Source organism: Camelus dromedarius, chromosome X, assembly GCF_036321535.1.
Source record: "Camelus dromedarius isolate mCamDro1 chromosome X, mCamDro1.pat, whole genome shotgun sequence".
In the NCBI taxonomy this organism is placed as follows: Eukaryota; Metazoa; Chordata; class Mammalia; order Artiodactyla; family Camelidae; genus Camelus; species Camelus dromedarius.
The window spans coordinates 102692160-102716704 of record NC_087472.1 but is presented as its reverse complement, the minus strand read 5'-3'; the positions used below and the strand labels follow the sequence as shown (position 1 = coordinate 102716704).

At 40.1% G+C, this 24545-nt stretch overlaps 1 protein-coding gene across 1 annotated transcript in view; it reads left to right on the top strand.

Moving 5' to 3' along the window:
* GRPR (gastrin releasing peptide receptor) overlaps positions 1–12551 on the top strand; it is a 169761-nt gene extending 157210 nt beyond the window's left edge. The window contains exons 17-18 of the mRNA XM_064483381.1: positions 10718–10780; positions 12491–12551. The gene's annotated coding sequence lies outside the window, so the exon portion shown is untranslated. The remainder of the gene's footprint in view (positions 1–10717; positions 10781–12490) is intronic.
* The last annotated feature ends 11994 nt before the right edge of the window (positions 12552–24545 follow it).

Below are 24545 nucleotides of genomic sequence, written 5' to 3'. Positions count from 1 at the left end.
AACTATTGAAAAACATGTTGGAGGTTATAGGGAAATCACCAGGAATGATGAAGTGCCCCCAAGGCCAGTAACAACAGGGCAGAGAAGAGCCAACAGGAAGGCAGTTACTGGAACCTGTACACAGTGAGAGTCAAGTGAAATTGGCTCCAGTCCTTCCTTCAGTGGCGGGCTGCAGCTTATGATGTTCCTACTGGAAGAAGTGGGGAAACAATTACCCAGAACTTCACTTTTTTCCCTTCCTGTGATCAGCCGGGGCTTCTTGTTGGTTGAACCCAACTGGAACCCAGAGCACATTCATGGAATCCATGCAAGTGAGCCTTTTGGTCCAGAAAGAAGAGTAGAAAGGGTGGAGAGTTGGTCTGCAGGAACAAAAGGAGTCAATCAAGGAAACAGGGTGAACCTGAACTTTCTAATTTGTGTATCCACTTCTGTCATACGTCTTTGCCTTAGGTTCCATATCTGAGCAATACTAAGGAAACTTCCATTAGAATAGTGTCCAAAACAAGCAGTATGAACTAACCTAAAGTGAAAATGAAAGCTCAGCACACAGGAGTGAAGCCAGTGGTTTCTCATCTCCCTCCACAGGAAGTGAAGCCAGTGGTTTCTCATCTCCCTCCATTCACATGAATACTCTCCATTTTTAAACACACTGATGAATGATATGCTTCTATTATGTGCTAAGCCTATGGTAAACCAAAAGAGGAAAAAGATACATTTTGCTTCTGTGTAAAATGCCTAGGACAAATAAGATGCAGATTTCATTTTCATGAAGCATCACATGACTTACTATAAAAGTTTGAATAGGTCAAAATTTAAAAAACAAATCTAGCTATGTAAAGTTAGACCCCTGAAGAGAAAAAAAAAAAAAGGATACAGTAATATTCTTGTGGCTAAATATTTTGTTTGGGTTTTGAATTAGGCAAATGTTCTCTGACTACCCTCATTGCTCAGAAAGAATAAACCTATCTCATTGGCAATTTTTATTTCAACTTGACACCCTTTTGTAAATAGTTTCTCTGTTACAATGCATGATCTTTTTTTTAAAGGCCTGAAGCAGATTCACACATTTTCTGCTGCCACTGTTGCTCCCATGGCACTTTTTCCTTCTCTTTCTTATAGCACTCATCATTTTGTATTGTAATTATTTAACATGTCTGACTCCCTCGTAAGACTGTGAGCTCCCAAGAAGAAGGATCATGCTCTCTGCATCCTGCAGTCCCTGGAGTATACATCCAACGAATCCTTGTCAGATACATTAAAAATGAAGCAATCTTGCTTCCGTCTTTTCTCTCTTGAGGGGAAGGATTGTCAAACTGAAAAAGAACACCATCCATCTCTTGCGCATTCTCAAGAGTGAAGCTCATGGTTTAAACCTGTTTCCTTTGTAACAATTTTCTATTTTAACTGTTTTGTACTTGTATTTGCATCTACTATACAAGTATGTGTGAGATTTTTGTTAAATGGAATCATTTAGAACTGGGGTCAGTAAGCTTTTTTTTTTTTAAGGGCCAGATAGTTAGTATTTTAGGTTTTGTGGGCCACATAATCTCTGTTATAACCCCTCAAATCCTCCCTGTAGCACAAAAGCAGCCTTTGATAATACATAAATGATTGGGCATGAGTATGTTCCAATAAAACAGGCCTCTATTGCTGGATGCTAGGTTTTGAGACACTGCAATGAGTAATCGCCTACACATGGCCTTTCATATACATACGTATCTAGGAGCAATGTCAAGAGATGGGATTACTGGGGCAAAGAATAAATACATTGGGTAAAAACTTATGTATATACAATAAGCTACAAGGATGAATTGCAGATTTCTGGTCAAGATGGCAGAGTAGTAGAACCACGAGCTCACTTCTTGCAACTACAATGAAACAACTGACTGCTAGACAACCATTGAGAAAAGACTGGAACCTAGCAAATAAGATCGTCTTCAACTGGAAACACAGACGAAACCACAGCAGGACAGTAGGAGGGGCATGCTCGCGATATAATTGGGCCCTAACCCCTGGGTGGGCGACCCACAAGCTGAAGAGTAATTAAGTCACAGAGGCCCTTCCACAGGAGTGAGAGCTCTGAGCCCCACATCAGGCTCCCCATCCTGGGGTTCTGGCATTGGGATGAGGAGACCCCAGGACATTTGGTTTTGAAGGCCAGGGGGGCTTAACTCCAGGAGCCCCACGGGACTGGGGAAAACAGAGACTTCACTCTCTTGGGAAGCACACAAACAGACTCTCCCATGTGCCAGGTCTAAGGGCAGAGGCAGTGATTTCACAGGAGCCTGGGCCAGACCTGCCTGCTGGATTTGAAGGGTCTCCTGGGGACGTGGGGGACAGCTGTGGCTCATTCAGGGGACATAAAAGCTGGTGGCAGACATTCCAGGAGTGTTCATCTACATGAGCTTTCCTGGAGGCTGACATCTTGATTGGATCATTAGCACCAAGACCCAGCCCCACCCAGCAGCCTGTAGGGAAGCCTCAGACCAAACAACATGCAGGGTGGGAACACAGCCACACCCATCAGCAGACTTCCTGAGCCACAAAGGCCTCTAGACACAGCCCTACCCACCAGAGGTCCAGGACCAAGCTTTACCCAGCAGTGGGCAGGCTCCTCCTGCCAGGAAACCTGCATAAGCCTGTCGTCCAGCCTCATCCACCAGGGGCAGATATCCCAAAGCCTGTGGAAGGAATGCACAAACACAGGCCAGACTCTACATTAGGACCAGCTGGACCCTGGCCCTTGGGTGACAAGAGAGGCATGTACTGCTGGGATTCATAGGACATCTCCCACAGAGGGCCACCTCTCCAAGGTCGAGGAACGTAACCAACCTACCTAAAAATACAAATAGAAAGATACACAATATGAAGCATCAGAGGAATATCTCCCAGGCCAAGGCACAACAAAATCCCAGAAGTAGTAAGTGATGAGGAGATAGGCAATTTATCTGAGAAAGTTTAAAGTAACAGTGGTGAAGATGTCCAGAGAACTCGAGAGAAGTGTACAGAATGAAGTTTTTAGCAAGGAGTTGGAAAATATAAAGAATACCCAAACAGAGTTGAAGAATGAAATCACTGAAATGAACAATGCACTAGAAGGAACCAAGAATAGACTAAATGAGACAGAAGAACAGATCAGTGAGCTAGAAGACAGATTAGTGGAAATCACTACTTCAGAACAGAAAAAAGAAAAAAAGAATAAAAAAGGATATGAGGATAGTTTAAGAGAACTCTGGGAAACATGAAGCGCTCTAATATTCGCATAATAGGGGTCCCAGAAAGAGGAGAGAGAGAGAAAGGACCTGAGAAAATTTTTGAAGAGATAATCACTGAAAACTTCCCCAGCTTGAGAAAGGAAATAGTCACCCAAGTCCAGGAAGCACAGAGAGTTCTACACAGGATTAACCCAAAGAGGAACACACCAAGGCACCCAGTCATCAAATTGACAACAATTAAGGATAAGGAGAAAATATTAAAATTAGCAAGAGAAAAGCAACAAGTAACATACAAGGGAACTCCCATAAGGTTATTAGCTGAGTTTTCAGCAGAAACTCTACAGGCCAGAAGGGAGTGGCATGGATATATTTAAAGTGATGCAAGGGGAAAACTTACAACCAAGAATACTCTATCCAGCAAGGCTCTCGTTCAGACTTGATGGAGAAATCAAAAGCTTCACAGATAAACAAAAGCTAAACTATTTCAGCACCACCAAACCAGCTTTACAACAAATGTTAAAGGACCTTCTCTAGCTATCAAACCATAAGAAAAGAGAACAAAAAGAGAGAGAAAAAAAAAAAAGACCTACAAAAGATTGCTTTGGCAATTTGGGGTCTATTATGGTTCTGTATAAATTTTAGAATTGTTTGTTCTAGTTCTGTGACAGATGTTGTGTCACATTTGGCGGGGGTTGCACTGGATCTGCAGATTGCTTTGGGTAGCATGGCCATCTTGATAATGTTGATTCTTCCAATCCAAGAGCACAAGATATCTTTCCATTTCTTTGCATCATCATCAATTTCCCTCATCAATGTTTTAACAGTTTTCAGAGTATAGGTAACCTTAGTTATTTCTAGGTATTTTGTTCTTTTTGATGCAATGGAAATGTTTATGCCAGTTAAAATTCTGGTTTTTGAAGTGGAAAAAGAAAGTGAATGAAGGGCTACAAATGGCAAAATATCCTTTTTTCTTATGGGTGAGTTGTATTCCATTACATATATATGCTGCATCTTCATTATCTATTCAACTATTGATGGGCACTTAGGATGCTTCCCTATCTTGGCAATTACAATGTTGCTGTTAACAGCAGGGTGTATGTATCTTTCTAAATTCTTATTTTGTGGTTGGCTTTATTCTTTTGATAATTATGTGAGTTTAAAGTGTTAAACGTTCTTAGAAACAACGAAGAGTACATATATGTAAATTTAAAAGATATGTGCAGTATATTGTGTATATGTGCAGTCAAATTGTAATAATTCTACCTAAACTGAAAAATGAAAAAAAGGATAAATTGTACAACACAGGAAATATACCCAATATTTTATAATAACTATATATGGAGTATGACATTTAAAAATTGTGAATCATATTGTACACATCTATGCCAATCGTACGCAATATGGGAAGAACTAAAGAATAAGACAACACAAGGAAAGGAACAAAGATCAGAGAGGAAATAAAACGTTAAAAAAAAAAAAAGAAAAATCATTCAAACCAAGAGCTGGTTTTTTTGAAAGAATAAACAAAATTAACAAATCTCTGAACTAGGCTCACCAAGAAGAGAGAGAGGACCCAAATAAACAAAATAAGAAATGAAAGAGGTGAAATAACGACCAATACTGCAGGGGAAAAAACAAAACTGTAAGAGAATAGTATGTAACTGCCAACAAACTGGACAACATAGAAGAAACGGACATATCTCTAGAAATATATGTTCCACAAAAACTACATCAAGAAGAAATAGATGATTTGAATAGACCAATCACAGGAAGTGAAATAGAATCTATAATAAACTCCCTGCAAATAAAAGTCCAAGATCAGATGGCTTCACTGGGAATTCTAAAACATACAAAGAACTCATACCGATCCTTCTCAAACTCTTCCAAAAGCCTGAAGAGGAGAGAATACTCCTAAAGTCATTCTATTCAGAAACTATTAGCCTGATACCAAAACCAGACAGAGACACAACCAAAAAAAAGAAAATTACAGGCTAATACCTCTGATGAATATAGATGCAAAAATTCTCAATAAAATACTAGCAAACTGAACCTGACAATACATAATAAAGATCATAGACCATCATCAAGTTGGATTCATCCCAGGGTCACAAGGATGACTCAACATACACAAATCAATAAATGTGATACGCCACATTAACAAAGGAAAAGACAAAAACCACATGATCATCTTAATAGATGCAGAAAAATCATCTGATAAAATTCAACATCCATTCATGATAAAAATTCTTACCAAAGTGGGTATAGAGGGAACATATCTCAACATAACAAAAGCTATTTATGACGGAGCCAGAGCCAACATAATACTCAACAGTGAAAAGCTGAAAGCCTTCCTGCTAAAATCTGCAACAAGACAAGGCTGCCCACTCTCACCACTTCTATTCAACATCGTATTGGAAGTCCTAGTCACAGCAATCAGGTAAGAAAAAGAAAGAAAAGGGATCCAAATTGGAAAGGAAGAGGTAAAAAATTCAGTAAGAAAAAGAAAGAAAAGGGATCCAAATTGGAAAGGAAGAGGTAAAAAATTATCACTATGCAGATAACATATTATATGTAGAAAACCCTAAAGCCTCCAAAGACTACTAGAGCTGATAAATGAATTCAGCAACCTAGCAGGATGCAATATGAACATACAGAAGTGTGTTGCATTTTTTTTACACTAACAATGAAATATCAGAAAGGGAAAGTAAAAAAAAAAGTCTCTTTTAAAGTCACATAAAAAACAAAAATACTTAGGAATAATCCTGACCAAGGAGGATTTTCACTTATAGGCTGAGACTATAAAACATTGATAAAGAAAACTGAAAATGATTCAGAGAAATGGAAAGATATCCCATGCTCTTGGATTGGAAGAATTAATATTGTTAAAATGGCCATACTACCCAAAACAATCTACAGATTTAATGCAATCCCTGTTAAATTACCCAGGACAGTTTTTAAAGAACTAGAACAAATGATCCTCAAATTTATATGGAACCATAAAAGACCCAGAATTGCCACAGCAGTACCATTCTTGTTCCTCAAAGCTGGAGGCATAACCCTCTGACTACAGACAACAGTACAGAGCTACAGTACGGTATTGGCACAAAAACAAACACAGATCAATGGAACAGGATAGAAAGCCCAGAAATAAACCCACAGACTTAGTCAATTAATCTTTGACAAAGGAGACAATAAGATACAATGGAGAAAAGACAGTCTTTTTGGCCGGTGGTGTTGGGAAAGCTGACAGCTGCATGTAAATCAATGAAGTTAGAACACTCCCTCACACCATACACAAGAATAAGTTCAAAATGGCTTAAAGACTTAAATATAAGACATGACACCATAAAACTCCCAGAAGAGGACACAGGAAAAACATTCTCTGAAATGAATCATAGCAATGTTTTCTTAGGTCAGTCTCCCAGGACAATAGAAATAAAAGCAAAAGCAAACAAATGGGACTTAATCAAATGCATAAGTTTTTGCACAGTAAAGGAAACCATAAACAAAACGAAAAAACAGCCTAGGGACTAAGAGAAAATATTTGCAAATGATGTGGCTGACATGGGTTTAATTTCCAGAATATAGAAAAACCTTGTACAACTCAGTAACAAAAAACCAAACCACCCAATCAAAAAATGAGCAGAAGACCTAAATAGACATTTTTCAAAAAAGACATCCATATGGCCAACAGGCACATGAAAAAATGCTCAATATCACTAATTTTCAGAGAAATGCAAATCAAAACTACAGTGAGATACCACCTTATAGTGGTCAGAATGGTTTTCATTAAAAAGTCCACAAACAATAAATGCTGAGGAGGGTATGGAGAAAAGGGAACCCTCCTACACTGTTAGTGGGAATGTAATTTGGTGCAGCCACTATCGAAAACAGTATGGAGATTCCTTAAAAAACTAAAAAGTTAGACTTACCACATGATCCAGCAATCCTGGGCATGTATCCGGAGAAAACTGTAATTTGAAAAGATACATGCACCCAAGTGTTCATAGAGGCATGATTTACAACAACCAAGACATGGAAGAGACCTAAATGTCCATCCACAGATAACTGGATAAAGATGTGGTGTATGTATATATATATATGTGTGTATGTGTGTGTGTGTGTACGTGTATACAAACACACAAATACATACACACAGTGGACTACTACTCCGCCATAGAAAAGAATGAAATAATGCCATTTGCAGCAACATGGATGGACCTAGAGATTATCATACTAAGTATTTAAGTCAGAGAAAGACAAATACATCATCACTTATATGTAGAAAATTTAAAAAAATGATACAAATGAATTTATTTACAAAACAGAAAGAGAGTGACAGACATAGAAAACAAAACACTGTTACCAAAGGGAAAGGGGGGAGGGGAATGATAAATTGGGGGTCTGGGATTTGTAGATACAAACTACTCTATATAAAATAAACAACAAGGTTCTACTGTAGAGCACAAGGAACTATATTCAATATCCTATAATAAACCATAATAGAAAAGATGAGAAAGAATATAGACATGCACAACTCAATCACTTTGCTGTAAACCAGAAACACATCACTGTAAGTCAACTGTACTTCATTTAAAAAAGAAAAAAATATGCCAAATATTAACATTTATCGATTCAAACTGGCTAGTATTGTCACTGTAATCTGTATAATAATCTGTAATCATTTCTGAATCAAAATAAAATAATTTTTGTTGATTAATACAGAACCAGGTATAAATAAACGAGATCATTTCCTCCTATTCCTACCTTGTGGTTAATCACCTGAAGGGGATTTTCCCAACTCTGATTAGGATGACCTCAGCCACAGTGAGTTCCGGTAGCACTGCCTTTTCATCTAAAGAACTGCACAGAAGATTGCCTTCTGAAATGGAAAGAAACATAATTTTGTTCAAAGTTTGAATTAAGATGACCATAGCCTACTGTGTCTCTAATGGCCCTGACCCTAGACTAGCAGTTGTTCTTACATCAGGGTCACCTGGAGGGCTTGTTTCAGCAGACTGCTGGGCACCCACCACCAGAGTTCTGATTGCAGGGAAATGGGCCTCTCACACTCTCCTGTGCGCCCCTGGGGGGCTTGTTAAGGTGCAGATGCGGAGTCCGCTAGTCTGGGACGCGGCCCAAAGTGCTGCGTGTCTCCCAAGCTCGTGCTGCTTGTCCAAGGACCGTACTTTGCAAAGCAGAGGGTCTGAAGCACTTTGACCTGATCAGTGATGCACTCATGCATGCTTGACCGCAGGAAGTTTTCATGGCTGTCCAGGAGGGGCTGACGGCACCCAACACCGGCACTCCCGACCTGCGGAGCCGTATAGCCACTCGCCTACCAGAAACCCTCCCTTCAGCCGGCCTCCGGTCACCTGAAAGTCAGCTCAGCGTCTTTGTCCTCACAGCCTCGCCCTCTGGGGTCAACCGCAGCTCAGGGAACACCACAGCACCCGCGGGGTCTAGGTGCAGAAAGTGAGGAGTCGTCCGTGGTACTCAGGAACGCGCTCTCTGACCCGTCACTGTCGTCTTCTTCCGCTGCCTCGGCCCCGGTCCAAGCACCTGCCCGCTTTTCCTGAGCTATCGCGGCGAGCGCCTCCTCGCCTGCACATGCACTTTGTGCCCGTCACACCGGCCAGGGGGATCTCGGACAACCCCAGTCTCTTCCTCGTGGTTAACGGCGCTCCGTGGCCTCACAGGATCCAGAGGATGAAGTCCAGACTCCTTCGGGCGGCCTGGAAAGCCCTGGGTGGGTCTGGCTCCACTAGACCCTTCCTGGCCCCGCCCGCACTGAGCCCGCTCTCTGTTCGGGCTGCTTCCGAGCCCGGGAGAGCGCCCTCCTCTTTCCACCACGGAGCTTCTGTTCCTGTTCCTGCGTCCTGGACCACCCTCTCTAACCGTGTCTGATGACCTCAGACTCAGCCTTCGTATCTAAGGGGTGGAACCCGTCCCCGGTTCCCCTCCGGAAGCCTCAGTCAGTTCCCGTGCTTTGCTCCTCTAGCTCTTCTGAGCTCAGGACCACCTGGCTAATGTCTGTCTCCCCAGAGACGGGAAACGCCATCAGAGTGTAGACCACGCCTGTGCTAGCGTGCCGTTGAGTCCCCGGCGTCCAGCCCGGTGCTGGGGGCATCAAAGACACTTCGATGAGCATGGAATGTTCACTGATTGATTGAATGAAATGGAATAACCGAATGGACGGACAGCTACTCCCTCCCTCCGCCTGCTGTCCTCACCCGTATCCGTTACCCTGCTGAATGGACAGCCGCAATGAAACACAGCCTTTAGGAGACCTCAGGACCCGAGCGGATGGTCCCAGCAAGGTTGTGGGGAAGAGCTGCTCTTGGCCAGGGGAGCTGAGCTGCGCCTTCAGAGGACCCTGTGCCAGCCGCGTCTTCAGAATGAGTTATGGGTCACTGGGTGTGGATTCTTTGGTTCTGTTGAGAATTACTGTAATAACTGCCTCACTAGCCATGGGTGGGTCTTCACAGCCCGATGCCTGGTATCTGGAAGGCCATCGTTTCGTAGGTATTGTTCAGCTTCTTCTTGTTTCAGGCAGGAGGATAAATTAGGTCCCTGATACTCCATCTTGGCCAGAAGCCAGGAATTGTTTCGTGGAGATAGGTTTTCATTGTCACAGAATTTGCCTGGTGATCAAAGAAAGCAGATGGAATGGCCGTGTGATTCTTTAAGACAGTGGTTCTCAGATTCGTGCCTACATGAGAAATTGTCCAGAAGGCTTGTGAAAACAGATGACCGGGTCTACCCCGCCACCTCAACTTTCTGATTCAGTTCTTCCGGGGTGGGACCCAAGAATTTGCACATTTAATACATTCATAGGTGACGCTGATGCAGCTGGTCCTCGTACCGCACTCTGAATAGCAGGGTTTCCAGATCTGGGTCTGCACACTTTCTCGCTCCAAGGGTAAAACCATTTCAGGCTTTGTAAGCCACATGCTCTCTGTGACAGCGACAGGGAGGGGGCTAGGAGGGAGGGAGGGAGGAGGAGGAGGGAGAGGATCCCCAGCAGTTACCTTGCATACCTGTTACCCTATGAGGTAGCCTTCCAACCCACGGCTGCCACCTTTCCAGATGTTAGTTATTTTATGTTGCTGTTGGTTTGCCAACATCCCCTATGGTTATTCCAAATACTGCAAGACACAAACTCTGATGATGCTCCCTGAAAAGAAACATCTTGCTCTTAGAGCTGTTTCTAAGAACCCCATTTCACAAGTCGTATTTGAGTGTTTATTTTCAAAACCATTTGATGGCTAAACTATGTTCCTAAAGTTATGTTTTGGTTTCTAGTTGCAATCCAAAAATCTTTGAAGATGCATGCATGAAAAGCCAGGGATAAAATTATAAAAGCCTACCACCATCTGCCTTTAAAATGTTATTTTCACAAAACTAAATTTATCAGATGGCTCCCAATGTTTTCCATGGGGAGCAGAGGCAAAACAACCATGAAATGAGTAACAGTTATTGCTGCTTTTCCCCCACTGTAGCATCCAGTGGAACTAGACCTTTCAGCAAATTAAACACGATGAGACGAGAAAGAAGGAAAAATGGTGAGCACCTCCATCAACGTTCCTCAGCTTCACTGAAACAGGACTTCATGCACACATCTCTCCAAAGCATACCACTTCCTCCTCCTTTCCCCTGAACATGGATTCTGGATGCTCAAAGCATTCACAGCATAGCAATAGCCCAGAAGAATTACTGTGGTTGGGCAGAATTCCAAATTTAATAGCCCCAGGATCTAATTCAACAAAATAATTTCTATATTAATTCACAAACTTTCCCCTTTGGTTATGGAATCAAGGCTCAAGATCATCAGCCAGTATTATCCAACACCCCCAGGCTCTGAAACACTGCGGCTGACACATGAAGAGATAAAAGGCAGAACTTGCAATCTGTGACCTGAGGCAGTTTATATTAAAAATGGGCTCACTAAAGCTTACCAAAATACTAGCCTAAGCAAAGGAGAACCAATATTGCTACATAAAAAGTATAGTAACAGAGTATTAATCACAATTAAGAGGAATGGGCTGTTGGACCTAATGCAGTTTTCTAGTCCTAGGAACATTTAACAAAATGCTTTTTTTCTTCTTATCGTCCCAATATTGCTGCCAGCACGTAGGGTAGTGGGTTTTGCGGACTGGCTTGCTCACTTCTGCTCCAGCCCCCTTCTGTGCCTTCCTGGCTTACAGAGACCTGAAAGCCACAAGCTCTGTTTTCCAGACTCCCTTACAACTAAAATTGTGGATGAGATTTCGATTCTGCATAACAGATGCACTCATCCAATGCTGGATTTGGAACCAAGTGATGCAGAAGCAGAGGCCAGGTGTAAGAAATGCATTTTGTGGACACAGACCATAACTGCGGCTGCCCGGTTCCAACGCCAGCAGCTGACACCGCCGTTTCCCGAGTCAGCAGAAGTGGCTTCCTGCTCACAGCGGAGGCTCCCAGGCAGCACTTTTCTACTAGTGGCCCGCTCCAGAAGCGCCTTCAGCTGGCAGTAGGGGCCACAGTGCCCCTGGAGCCCCGTCTGCGGTTCGCTGTGAAAGCCGACCCTGGCAGTCTAGCTCATACCGTCCCTCCAGCTTTTCCAGTGATACTGTTACTTGACACCCCTTACTGTTCCCTTGCCACTCAAGCCACATGTCACTGATTCTGTCTCTGTAAGTAATTTCCAAATACAGTAGATGCTCACTCCCCTGCCTTCATAAATACAGTATAATATATGAACTGGATGAACAGGTGCTTTAAAGTTCTTCAAAATCATTAAGAAAATAAGTTTTATTCAAATCAAATTGAGTGCACAGTCACTTTGAACTTCCAGGAGTGACTTAACTTCATTTGAACCAACATCTCCTTTCAGACTATACCTTTACTGTTTTACTTGCTATGATAAAGAAATAAGCAGACCAAGTGAAGAGAATACTGAATGCATAAGCTCTAATTAAATCAAAAAACATGACTGTGTTGGTAGTGGGTTCACTATTTCAATAGTTGCTGGTAGAGACTCACTCCAGCAACTGTCCAGGAAAAGACATATGGACTTGGCCTGGGGTGAGAAAAGGGGTGGAGCATAGAGCAAAGATGGTGCGTGTTAGAGTATGAATTCCCCCAGAAGGAAATGTTGAGAGGACAATTTGAATGCAAGTAGTTTTTTAAGAGAAAAATCTGTAGGGGTACAAGGAAGTGTATTAGTTTTCTATTGCTTTTGTAACAAATTTGATGACTTAAAAAAACACAACTGTATTATTCTCTTACAGTACTGGAGGCAAGAAGTTGAATATGCTGCAGGGCTGGTGGCTCTGGAGAGATGCCATTTCTTTTCGTCGCCATTTCTTTTCGTCTTCCAGCCTTCTAGTGCCCTTAGTATTCCTTGGCTTCTGGCTGCTTCCTGAATCTTCAAAATCCATCAACAAATCTGCTTCCATCATCACATCACCTCCTACTCTCACTCTGACTCCTCCAGAATCCCTCTTAAGAAGGACTCATGTGCCACTATGAGAAAATTACAGACCAGTATCGCTGATGAACATAGATGTAAAAATCCTCAACAAAATATTACCAAACCAAACTCAGCAGTACATTCAAAGGATTATACACCATGATCAAGTGGAATTTATCCCTGGGATGCAAGAATGGTTCAACATACACAGATCAATAAATGTGATATACCATATTAACAAAATGAAGGGGAAAAATCATATTATTGCCTCAATAGATGGAGAAAAACCATTTGACAAAATTCAACATCATTGCGGGATAAAAATTCTCAACAAATTGGGTATAGGTGGAATGTACCACAAGATAATAAAGGTCATATATGACAAGTCCACAGTTAACATCATACTCCATGGTAGAAAGCTGAGAGCTTTTCCTTTAAGATCAGGAACAGACAAGGATGCCCAACTCTCCACACTTTTATTCAACATAGTACTCGAAGTCATAACCAGAGCCATTGGGCAAGAAAAAGAAATAGAAGGCATCCAAATAGGAAAGGAAGTAAAACTGTACCTGTTTGCAGATGGCATGATCTTAAATATTAAAAAAATTCTATAGACTCTACCAAAAAAAAAAAAAAAACTGCTATAATAAACACATTCAGCAACGTTACAGGATGCAAAACTCAACACTCAAAAATAATTGCATTTCTATACACTACCAATGAAAAATCAAAAAGGACATTAAGAAAATATATACAAGGGGGAGGGTATAGCTCAAGTGGTATAGCACATGCTTAGTTAGCATGCATGAGGTCCTGGGTTCAATCCCTAGTACCTACTCTAAAAATAAACCTAATTACCTCCCCCTCCTGCCAAAATAAAAAGTAATGCAATAATAAATAAAATATTTTTTAAAAAGGAAACTACACATACAAAACAAGAAAGTTCAGTCAAGTGGTTACACACAAGGTAAATATATAGAAATTAATAGTTTTCCTTCCCCAGAGTAGCCAAATGGAATACTTGAAAAACAGATCATACCCACAAGAGCAACAAAAACAAAAACTACCCATTTAATATGCAGAACCCCAATGATAAAAATTATCAAATTTTTCCAAGACATGTAAAGACAGATTTAAATATACAGAACTGTGCCATGCTCCTGGCTGTCATGACGGAATGGTATAAAGATGTCAATTCTTCCTAAAATGACTTACAGATTTAATGTAATGCTAATCAAAAAATTCCACTTTTTAATTTTAAAATATTTATCTCAAAAATGTGTTGGGGGGTGGGTATAGCCCAAGTAGTAGAGCGCATACTTAGCATACACAAGGTCCTGGGTTCAATCCCCAGCACTTCCATTTAAAGAAAAAAAAAAAACTTTCAAAACCTCTGCATGGATTGGAGCGGCAAAGGGGCACAGGCTTAAACATTTCCAAACAAGGGGCAGAGTTCCTGCTTCATCATTTGCACAATGGGTGCCTGCATTTTAAAAGCACCTCCGGCAACAACATGGATGGACCTGGAGATTGTCATATTAAGTGAAGTAAGCCAGACAGATAAAGATAAATACCATATGAGATCACTCATATGTAGAATCTTAAAAATGACACAAATAAATTTATTTACAAAGCAGAAACAGACTCACAGACATAAGAAGCAAACTTAAGGTTACTGGAGGCGGGTAAGAAGGCAGGGGGGAGGATAAACTGGGGGCTTGGGATCTGCAGATACTAACGACTATATATAAAACCGATAAACAAGTTCTTACTGTATAGCACAGGGAACTATATTCACTATCTTGTAATAACCTATAATGAAAAAAATAAAAATGAATATATCATTATATATATGCTGTACACCAGATATTAACACATTGTAAACTGACTATATTTCAAATAAATAAATAGATAAATAAAAAAATAAAAGCACTTCTCCACTGAACATACTGGCCCATCATGGTGTCATGCTTTCCCAGCTGTACTGCTGAGTGGGGCCTGGAGCTAGATGATGGAACGTGATAACAAAATCTTGGGCATTTGGGGAAGGACCTTTACCCAACACACAAATTTAGCAATGTCCCTCCTAGGTTTGGCCAAGTAACTTTCTTCCTCTTGCTTTTCGTATTTCCCTCATGGTTCAAAACCAATCTTTAGGGGAAGGGCTTGTCAGTTTTTACCAATCAAGTCCAAAATGGCCTCGTAAACATGTTTTTCTCTGGCTTTGTGTTCTTCATTTATCACATGCTTTGACGTTGTTGCACCCAAGGCCATCTTACAGTCCCTCTTTTTACCGAAAATGAATCACATTTATTTCTAAGTCACCCTTGGGGGAAAGGGAGAGAAGAATGTAGCTGGTTTCCTTAAGTACAGAACCAAGAAATGCAATATCCGTCCTCAGTTTTTGTCAGCTCTTTCCCAAGGCCATAATACACTCCTCCAAATCAGCACAATTGACTAAGATGTACTGCAGACACAGAAAAGGAGACATTGTTCAAAAATACCATCTTTTGACTAAAAAGGTAATCACCTCATTACAGACATAGATCAGAGTAAGCCAAACCATTGTATTTCATATGAAGACTGGTCTAAATGGAACGTGGAATAAAGTGGGTGAGTGGTTAGAAAAGCAAAGTAGTCCTTCCTTAAGTAGCCAAGTCTCGAAGGTGCTGATTACGTATCTGTGTTGGATAACACCTTAAAATGGGTAACACCTCACACGTAAACAGGCTTCTTTGTGGCTGCCATTCTATAAACCACACAGTACTTCTGTTTACTTTTACAAAAGAATGACGTGAATGTAAGTTGAATAGTGTAGCAAATGAAATGACTGTCGACAGATTTCTAAGGGATAAATCTATAAAAAAAAAAAAATCAGATTGCTTTTTGGATTGCTAGAAAAGCATTAATAGATGCTGGCAGAGCCACCAGAGACAATTTATCTGGATCGCAGAAAGATAGTTGATGACCTTTCGTACAGTAAACTAATAAGTAAAACTAAGGAATTTAAAAATCAGTGCTAACATCCATACACGGAAATTATCCTAGCTGGAGATTGAGATGCAATTTTTTTAAAGGCAATGGTACCAAATTCCTATTATTTGCTTAGGCAAGGTAAGCTACCAGGTAAAAATTCTAAACAATAAAGTTCTTTTATGGGAAAAAATGTGGGTTTTTCTATATAAGCTTAAACATGGAATCTAAGTCCCATATTTTTAACTTTAATGTATACTCACTTCTCTTTTATAAAAGAAAGTCACTCTTGCCTATCATCGCCAACTGGAATTCCTTAAAATTTTTCTAGGAAACCTGTTTGCAAAAAAAGTGATTTCCAAACTAATACCACAGGCATGGCAAAGAAGGCTATAAAAATAATCTGGTTCCAACACACCTTTCAACACTCACTTCCATCACACCGTACCCCTGCCATGCTTGCTAAGCTCTAATTATTAAAGAATATCCATTCTTTGCAACTCCATCCATAGCCACACTCTATTACAATCTTCCTGTCTGGGCTTTAAGTTCCCCAAGGACGCAGGCACAATTGCAAACATCCTTCAATTCCCAGAGCCTTCCCGATGGCCACTGCCCAGTGCATGTGGGATAACGGAAATTAAGTGTAATAACTGCCTTGCCCAGAGCCCCTTAGCTCTTACTTTTCAGTGCACATAGGCTCCACTTCCAACTGTGAATACCTGCAACGTTTTGCCAGGGGACTTTCTCTGGCTACTGAAGCTTGCTCTGCCCATGCCCAGGCTGAAAGTACAGAGCAGGCTAGCGCTACAGGAGCAGCCTTCAACCGTTGACTGACATAAATTTGTGGATAAAGACTGCAGGCCCTTTCACCTCTTGGGTGGGATGACTCTGAGTCGCGTGATCTACAATGTCAATCAGAATTCCGCAGACTAAGATTAAGCTCAAATCGCCCTTAGTTTAATGTCTTGATAACACACCCTGCAATGACTTCCTTCCCTTCCCTGTCTCATTTCCACAGTCCCCTACTAGTGTTTCCTGGACCGCCTTGCACATAAACTACTTGCACTCAATCCTTGTCTCCAGGTCTACATGTTGGGGAACCCAAATTAAGAAAACAAAATACTGAGTTGAACGGCACAAAGTTTCAAGGGCATATCAGTCAAGGTGAGTGTGTCCTTTCAGAGATTGCTTGCTTCAACTTGTCCCTTGGATCAAATGCATTCTTTCAGAGATTACTTGTCTTAACACTGGGAGTCTTGACTTACGTCCTTGAAACAGAAAGCTTTTACAGCTTTTTGAACAGAAGAATAGCATAATATAGGCAGTGTTTTAGGAAAGTTATTCTGGCAGAGGTAGATGGATGGATGGATGGGTGGGTGGGTAGCTGGATAATAAAGACATCAAGACAGAGAAATTAAATAATACAACAGAAAAATTAGATTTGGTGGATATTTTCAGAGCATTACACCCCCAAAAAATGGGATATACATTCTTTTCAAGTGCACATGGAACATTTTCCAGGATTGATCATGTACTTGGGCACAAAAGAAGCCTCAGCAATTTTAAGAAGATAGAAATTATCTCAAGCATCTTTACTGACCACAATGCCATGAAACTAGAAATCAACAACAGAGAAACAAAAGAGAACAAAAGGAAGGCATGGAGATTAAACAATATGTTATTAAAAAACCAATGGGTCAATGAGGAAATCAAAGCTGAAATTAAAAAATACCTTGAGACAAATGACAATGAAAGCACAACCACACAAAATTTATGGGACACAGTAAAGGCAGTGCTAAGAGGGAAGTTTATAGCGATACAGGCCTTCCTCAAAAAAGAACAATCTCAAACAATTTAACCCACCAGCTGAATGAACTAGAAAAAGAAGAATAAAAACCCCCAAAAGGCAGCAGAAGGAAGGAAATTATAAAGATAAGGGAGGAAATAAATAAAATACAGGTTAAAAAGACCATAGAAAAAAATCAACCAAACCAAAAGCTGGGTTTTTGAAAAAGTAAATAAAATTGACAAACCTCTGGCCAAACTCACAAAGAAGAAAAAAGAGCACAAATTAGCAAAATAAGAAAGGAGAATGGAGAAATTACAACAAATAAAATAGAAATACAGAATATCATACAAGAATATTATGAAAAACTATATGGAACCAAACTGGATAACCTAGAGGAGAGGGACAAGTTTCTGGAAACATACTGTCCACCAAAACTGAATCAAGAAGAATCTGAACACTTCAACAATCCGATCACTAGAAAGGAAATAGAAATAGCAATTAAAAACCTCCCTACAAATAAAAGTCCAGGACCGGACGGCTTCACCGGGTAATTCTACCAAACATACAAAGAAGAACTCATACCGGTTTTCTCAAACTCTTCCAGACAATTGAAAAGGAGGGAATACTCCCAAACTCATTCTATGAAGCCACCATCACCCTGATACCAAAACCAGGCAAAGACACTACCAAAAAAGAGAATTGTAGGCCAATATCACTGATGAACATAGACGCCAAAATCCTCACCAAAATATTAGCAAATAGAATGTGTTGACACAAGGGTGGTTCAACATACGCAAATCAATCAATGTAATACATCACATCAACAAGAGAAAGGACAAAAACCGCATGATCGTCTCAACAGATGCAGAAAAAGCATTTGATAAAATTCAACACCCATTTATGATAAAAACTCTCACCAAAGTGGGTATAGAGGGAACATATCTCAACATAATAAAAGCTATATATGACAAACCTACAGCCAGCATAGTACTCAACAGTGAAAAACTCAAAAGCTTCCTGCTAAAATCTGGGACAAGACAAGGATGCCCACTATCACCACTCCTATTCAACACAGTCCTAGAAGTCCTAGCCACAGCAATCAGATGAGAGAGAGAAATAAAAGGGATCCAAATTGGAAAAGAAGAGGTAGAAGTGTCACTATATGCCGATGACATGTTACTATATATAGAAAACCCTAAAAGGTCCACACACAAACTACTAGAGCTGATCGAAGAATTCAGCAAGGTAGCAGGTTACAAGATTAACGTTCAAAAATCAGTTGCATTTCTTTACACTAATGATGAATCAACAGAAAAAGAAAGTAAAGAAACAATCCCCTTTAAAATAACACCCAAAGTAATAAAATACCTAGGAATAAATCTAACCAAGGAGGTGAAAGATTTATACACAGAAAACTATAAACCATTGATGAGGGAAATTAAAGAAGACCTTAAAAAATGGAAAGATATCCCATGCTCCTGGATTGGAAGAATCAACATTGTTAAAATGGTCACAATGCCCAAGGCACTCTACAGATTTAATGCAATCCCTATCAAATTACCCAGGACATATTTCACAGAACTAGAACAAATCGTAATAAAATTTATATGGAACCATCAAAGACCTAGAATTGCCAAAGCATTACTGAAGAGAAAGAAAGAGGCTGGAGGAGTAACTCTCCCAGACTTCAGACAATACTATACAGCTACAGTCATCAAGACAGCATGGTACTGGTACAAAAACAGACATATAGACCAATGGAACAGAATAGAGCACCCAGAAATGAACCCACAAACTTTTGATCAACTAATCTTCGACCAAAGAGGCAAGAATATACAATGGAATAAAGACAGTCTCTTCAGCAAATGGTGTTGGGAAAACTGGACAGCAGCATGCAAAACAATGAAGCTAGAACACTCTCTTACACCATACACAAAAATAAACTCAAAATGGATCAAAGACTTAAACATAAGACAAGATACAATAAACCTCCTAGAGGAAAACATAGGCAAAACATTATCTGACATACATCTCAAAAATGTTCTCCTACAACAGTCTACTCAAGCAATAGAAATAAAAGCAAGAATAAACAAACGGGACCTAATGAAACTTACAAGCTTCTGCACAGCAAAGGAAACCATAAGTGAAACAAAAAGACAACCTACGGAATGGGAGAAAATTTTTGCAAATGAAACCGACAAAGGCTTGATCTCCAGAATATATAAACAGCTCATACGACTTAATAAGAAACAACCAAACAACCCAATCCAAAAATGGGCAGAAGACCTAAACAAGCAATTCTCCAAGGAAGACATACAAATGATCAACAGGCACATGAAAAAATGCTCCATATCACTAATTGTCAGAGAAATGCAAATCAAAACTACAATGAGATATCACCTCACACCAGTCAGAATGGCCATCATTCAAAAATCCACAAATCACAAATGCTGGAGAGGCTGTGGAGAAATGGGAACCCTCCTACACTGCTGGTGGGAATGCAGTTTGGTGCAGCCACTGTGGAAAACAGTTTGGAGATTCCTCAAAAGACTAGGAATAGACTTACCATGTGACCCAGGAATCCTGCTCCTGGGCATATATCCAGAAGGAACTCTACTTCAGGATGACACCTGCACCCCAATGTTCAAAGCAGCACTATTTACAATAGCCAAGACATGGAGACAGCCTAAATGTCCATCAACAGATGACTGGATAAATAAGTGGTGGCATATTTATACAATGGAATACTATTCAGCCATAAAAACCAACAAAATAACACCATTTGCAGCAACATGGATGTCCCTGGAGAATGTCATTCTAAGTGAAGTAAGCCAGAAAGAGAAAGAAAAATACCATATGAGACCGCTCATATGTGGAATCTAAAACAAACAAACAAACAAACAAAGCATAAATACAAAACAGAAACAGATTCATAGACATAGAATACAAACCTGTGGTTGCCAAGGGGGCGGAGGGTGGGAAGGGATAGATGGGATTTCAAAATTGTAGAATAGATAAACAAGATTATACTGTATAGCACAGGGAAATATACACAAGATCTTATGGTAGCTCACAGAGAAAAAAATGTGACAATGAATATATATATGTTCATGTATAACTGAAAAATTGTGCTCTACACTGGAATTTGACACAACATTGTAAAATGTTTATAAATCAATAAAAAATGTTAAAAAAAAAAAAACTGTTTAAAAAAAAAAAAAACATCAAGGAGGCTAACTAAGCAGCTGCAACCTGGAAGACGGCCTTCACCAAAACCTGACCACGCTGGCACCCTGATCTCAGACTTCTATCCTCCAGAACTGTGAGAAAGGATTTCTATTGTTTATTAGCCACGCAGTCTATGATCCTTTGTTACAGAAGCTGTTATCATGGTAAGAAAATTTTATAAGATGTTATCCTAAGGGGAAACTCCTTGTACTATTTTTGCCATTTCTTGTGAGTCAAACTACTTCATAATAAAACATATATAGAAGTAAGTTAATCTTTAAAAACATTTGGGGCACAGTCTGGGCCCAAGCGGATAAATCTCAACCACTGTGTCCCTTTACTCAGAGGTCTAAACCTCTCAAGTCCACTCCTTGTCACCTGGTGACAGTTCCCCACACAATCTACCTTTCCCCTGTACATCCAAGGCTAAGTGATTTCTGTTGGGCTCTGGTCCACCCTCTGCCACATGGCTACTGGAGCCAAATCCCTTTCTGTTTGAGCCGCGATTCTTCCTACTCAGATCACATTGCTGTCAAAGCTCACCTGCCACACAGCCTGGAGGGCTGTTCCCAAGCCTGCCCAGCAACCTGTAAGTCCTCTCTGGTAACCCGGGGCAGTGAACTTTCCCACCACCCCTGCACTCTGTGTCAACCACTCCTGCAGCTCTTTTACCTTCTCTGGTCCTCTCATCTCCACACACATACATCGACCCCTCCAGCCAGTGTGGAGGGCCTGTCCTCTATGCAGGAATTTCTTTTGCTTGTTCTTAGGGATCCACTTTAGCACTTCAACTAGACTCATTCTTGACCCACATTTCCCCTCCACATCGGGCACCCACACCCAGCAGCCCAAACCAGGGTACCCAGTGGACTTCAGATGATGGGCTTCCCTCCACCATAAGCATTCAGAGCCTGGTTCAGAGCAAGACGGCCCAGTTAATTGACAAAATCATATTCTTCCTTTCAAATATTAAAGCATGTAGTACACTCATTTTACTCTTCATCTCACTGTTCTCTCCTCCCTCTCTAGAGTAACCCTTTAACTCACCTTTTTTTTTTTTTTAAAGTTACTCTGACAAAACTGGCCATTGCCTTGGCTCTGAAAAACCAACCCAACAACATCTAGGATTAGTGCAAGTGAACAACATATCCATCAAGATCCAAGGTCCTGATTAGTTCAGCAAATTGCTTTAGCATCCATCTAGAAATTGTCATTGGGTCTGGGGTGAAGGATTTCAGAAGTGCAGACATTGGAAATTGGTCTATAAAGACCCAATGGCTTCTGTTGTCAGAATACTGTAAAATCAATTTGGCAGCAGAGTTGCAAATACCTACGGGAATTCATGTTATGCTGACATTTTTTCTGGCATCAGGCCTTCCTGCTATCATCAGGTGTCAAGATGCTCCCTGGCTCGGATGCTGTTGGTTCTCTGTAATGTATTCCTCAGAACTATCTTCAGAGAGTTCCACTTCCTTTGTTCCTGACAAGGAATGTTGATTCCAAGTCTTTGGAGCTGTTACGATTTTTAAGATTTTTAAAAAGATATATTTAGAATATATTTATATATTCAATATAGCAAAATATTTATAAATGTATATATTTAATATATGTCTTGTATGAAGCATATTTGGCCTCAGTAGCAACAATCTCAGAACAGTTTTTCCTTGAATCTCAAATTTCTGGTAGTTTTTTTTATGATTGTATCTCAAGTTTGAGAGTAAGTTCTCTTTTGAAACATTATGAAATAGTAGGAAAAAATTAGTTTCCACAAACTATAACCTAAGGAGTGTTGAGCCAAATAGTAAGAAATCTAGATTCTGCTACTAAATTAATTACCTCCAACTCAGTTCATAAGATAAACTAGAACCTGGTTAGTATAAGTGTCTCACATGGATCAGCTACATAATTTGTGTGGCCCAGTGAAAATGAAAATGAGCCCCTTGTTCAAAAATGAATTTTAAAGACAGCAATAACAGAGCATTAAACCACACATAAAGCCATCCTGGACATGGGAGATAATTAATCTGGAGAAGCCACTGTGGGAAACAGTATGGAGATTCCTTAAAAAACTGAAAAGATGAAAAGACTTACCCTATAATGCAGCAATCCCACTCCTGGGCATATATCTGGAGGGAACTCTAATTCAAAAAGATACATGCACCCCAATGTTCATAGAAGCACTATTTACAATAACCAAGACATGGAAGCAACCTAAGTGTTTATCAACAGATGACTGGATAAAGAAGCAGTGGTATATATATATACAATGGAATACTACTCAGCCACAAAAAAGAATAAAATAATGCCATCTGCAGCAACATGAATGGACCTGGAGATTGTCATTCTAAGTGAAGTAAGCCAGAAAGAGAAAGAAAAATACCGTATGATATCATCTATATGTGGAATCTAAAAAAAACACAAATGAACTTAATTAAAAACAGAGACAGACTCACAGACATAGAAAACAAACTTATGGTTACTGGAGGGAAATGGGGTGAGGGGATAAATTGGGAGTTTGGGATTTGTAGATACACACTACTACATATAAAATAGATAAACAACAAGGTCCTACTGTATGCACAGGGAACTATATTCCATACCATGTAATAGCCTATAATGAATAAGACTATGAAAAGGTATTTTATATATATATATATTTTTATATATATATAAATATATATATAAAACAGAATATATATATATAATAGAATCACTATGCTGTACATGAGAAATTTATACAACATTATAAATGACTATACTTCAATTAAAAAAAAACAAAACAATAAACCTAAGGTAGAGGGACAGGCATTTGCCATGCACTCACAGGAAAAAGGAAACTCAGTTCTCTGTAACTGAGGCAGAGCAATATTGAAGCCTCCTGACAAGAATGCCCAGATGAAAGGGACAACTTGCTCCTAGTAGGGTACTTGCATCCTGAAGCCAATAATGGGACATCTAGGAAAGATTCAGTTCTTTGATAACCTTGATGGTTTGGAAAAGATAGTTCAGCCTACCTGAGTGAATTAATAAGCACATTGAGTTTTAAAGCCTGAGTCCAGAAGTAGAGGCATAAAAATAAAAAAGTGAAAATGAAAAAAGCTGGAAAGTACAGGTTAACTCTCCAAGTTGAGACTGTCCCAACAATTATCTTAAGAGTATAAATTTTAAATTGACAGTGTGAACTGGACTAGGATGAACAGGGTGCTTCCAGAGAAAAAGTTTTGTTTTATTAATTTCAGATGACAACATCACAGAATTACCCAGGGTCAGTGCTGATAATGAACCATCCAGGATGGTATATTAATTACGATTCCGTATCTGCAAGCAACAGCAACCAACTCTGGCTGACTTAAACATAAGGCAAATGATTGGTTGACTATTGATGTTTACAAAAATGATGGGTCTTGGGAATGGCCAGCAACCAAAAGAATACCAGAGAGTTAGGAAGCAGAAACCACAGATCAGACAAAGTCTGATCCTTCCTGCCACTGAGTTAAAGTCCCAGGAGAGAGCTTCCAATAGGCTAAGCTTAGGTTAGATACTTATATCCTTGCATGGCCTCTTGGCTTCTGTAAAAAATTATTAGCACCTGGAATTGCTCTCCCACCAAGGCTACAAATATGTAACTCCCCCAAAAGAAATCCAAATGATACCACGTAGGTGAAATGGATGCTAGGCAATCCAAAACAGTTATGAATGCTTGCTATAAGTGGAAAATACACTTTCTCTCAAGTACAAAGTCCCATTGGTTGGTGTGGCTGCCTGGCGTATATGTTGAAAAGGTTTCTGAAACCAGGTCCAAGCATCATGGGAAAAGGTGCCATGATTGATTAGTAGAGTTGGCCGCTGCCACAGAAAAGAAGTAAAATGTGTGCCAGCT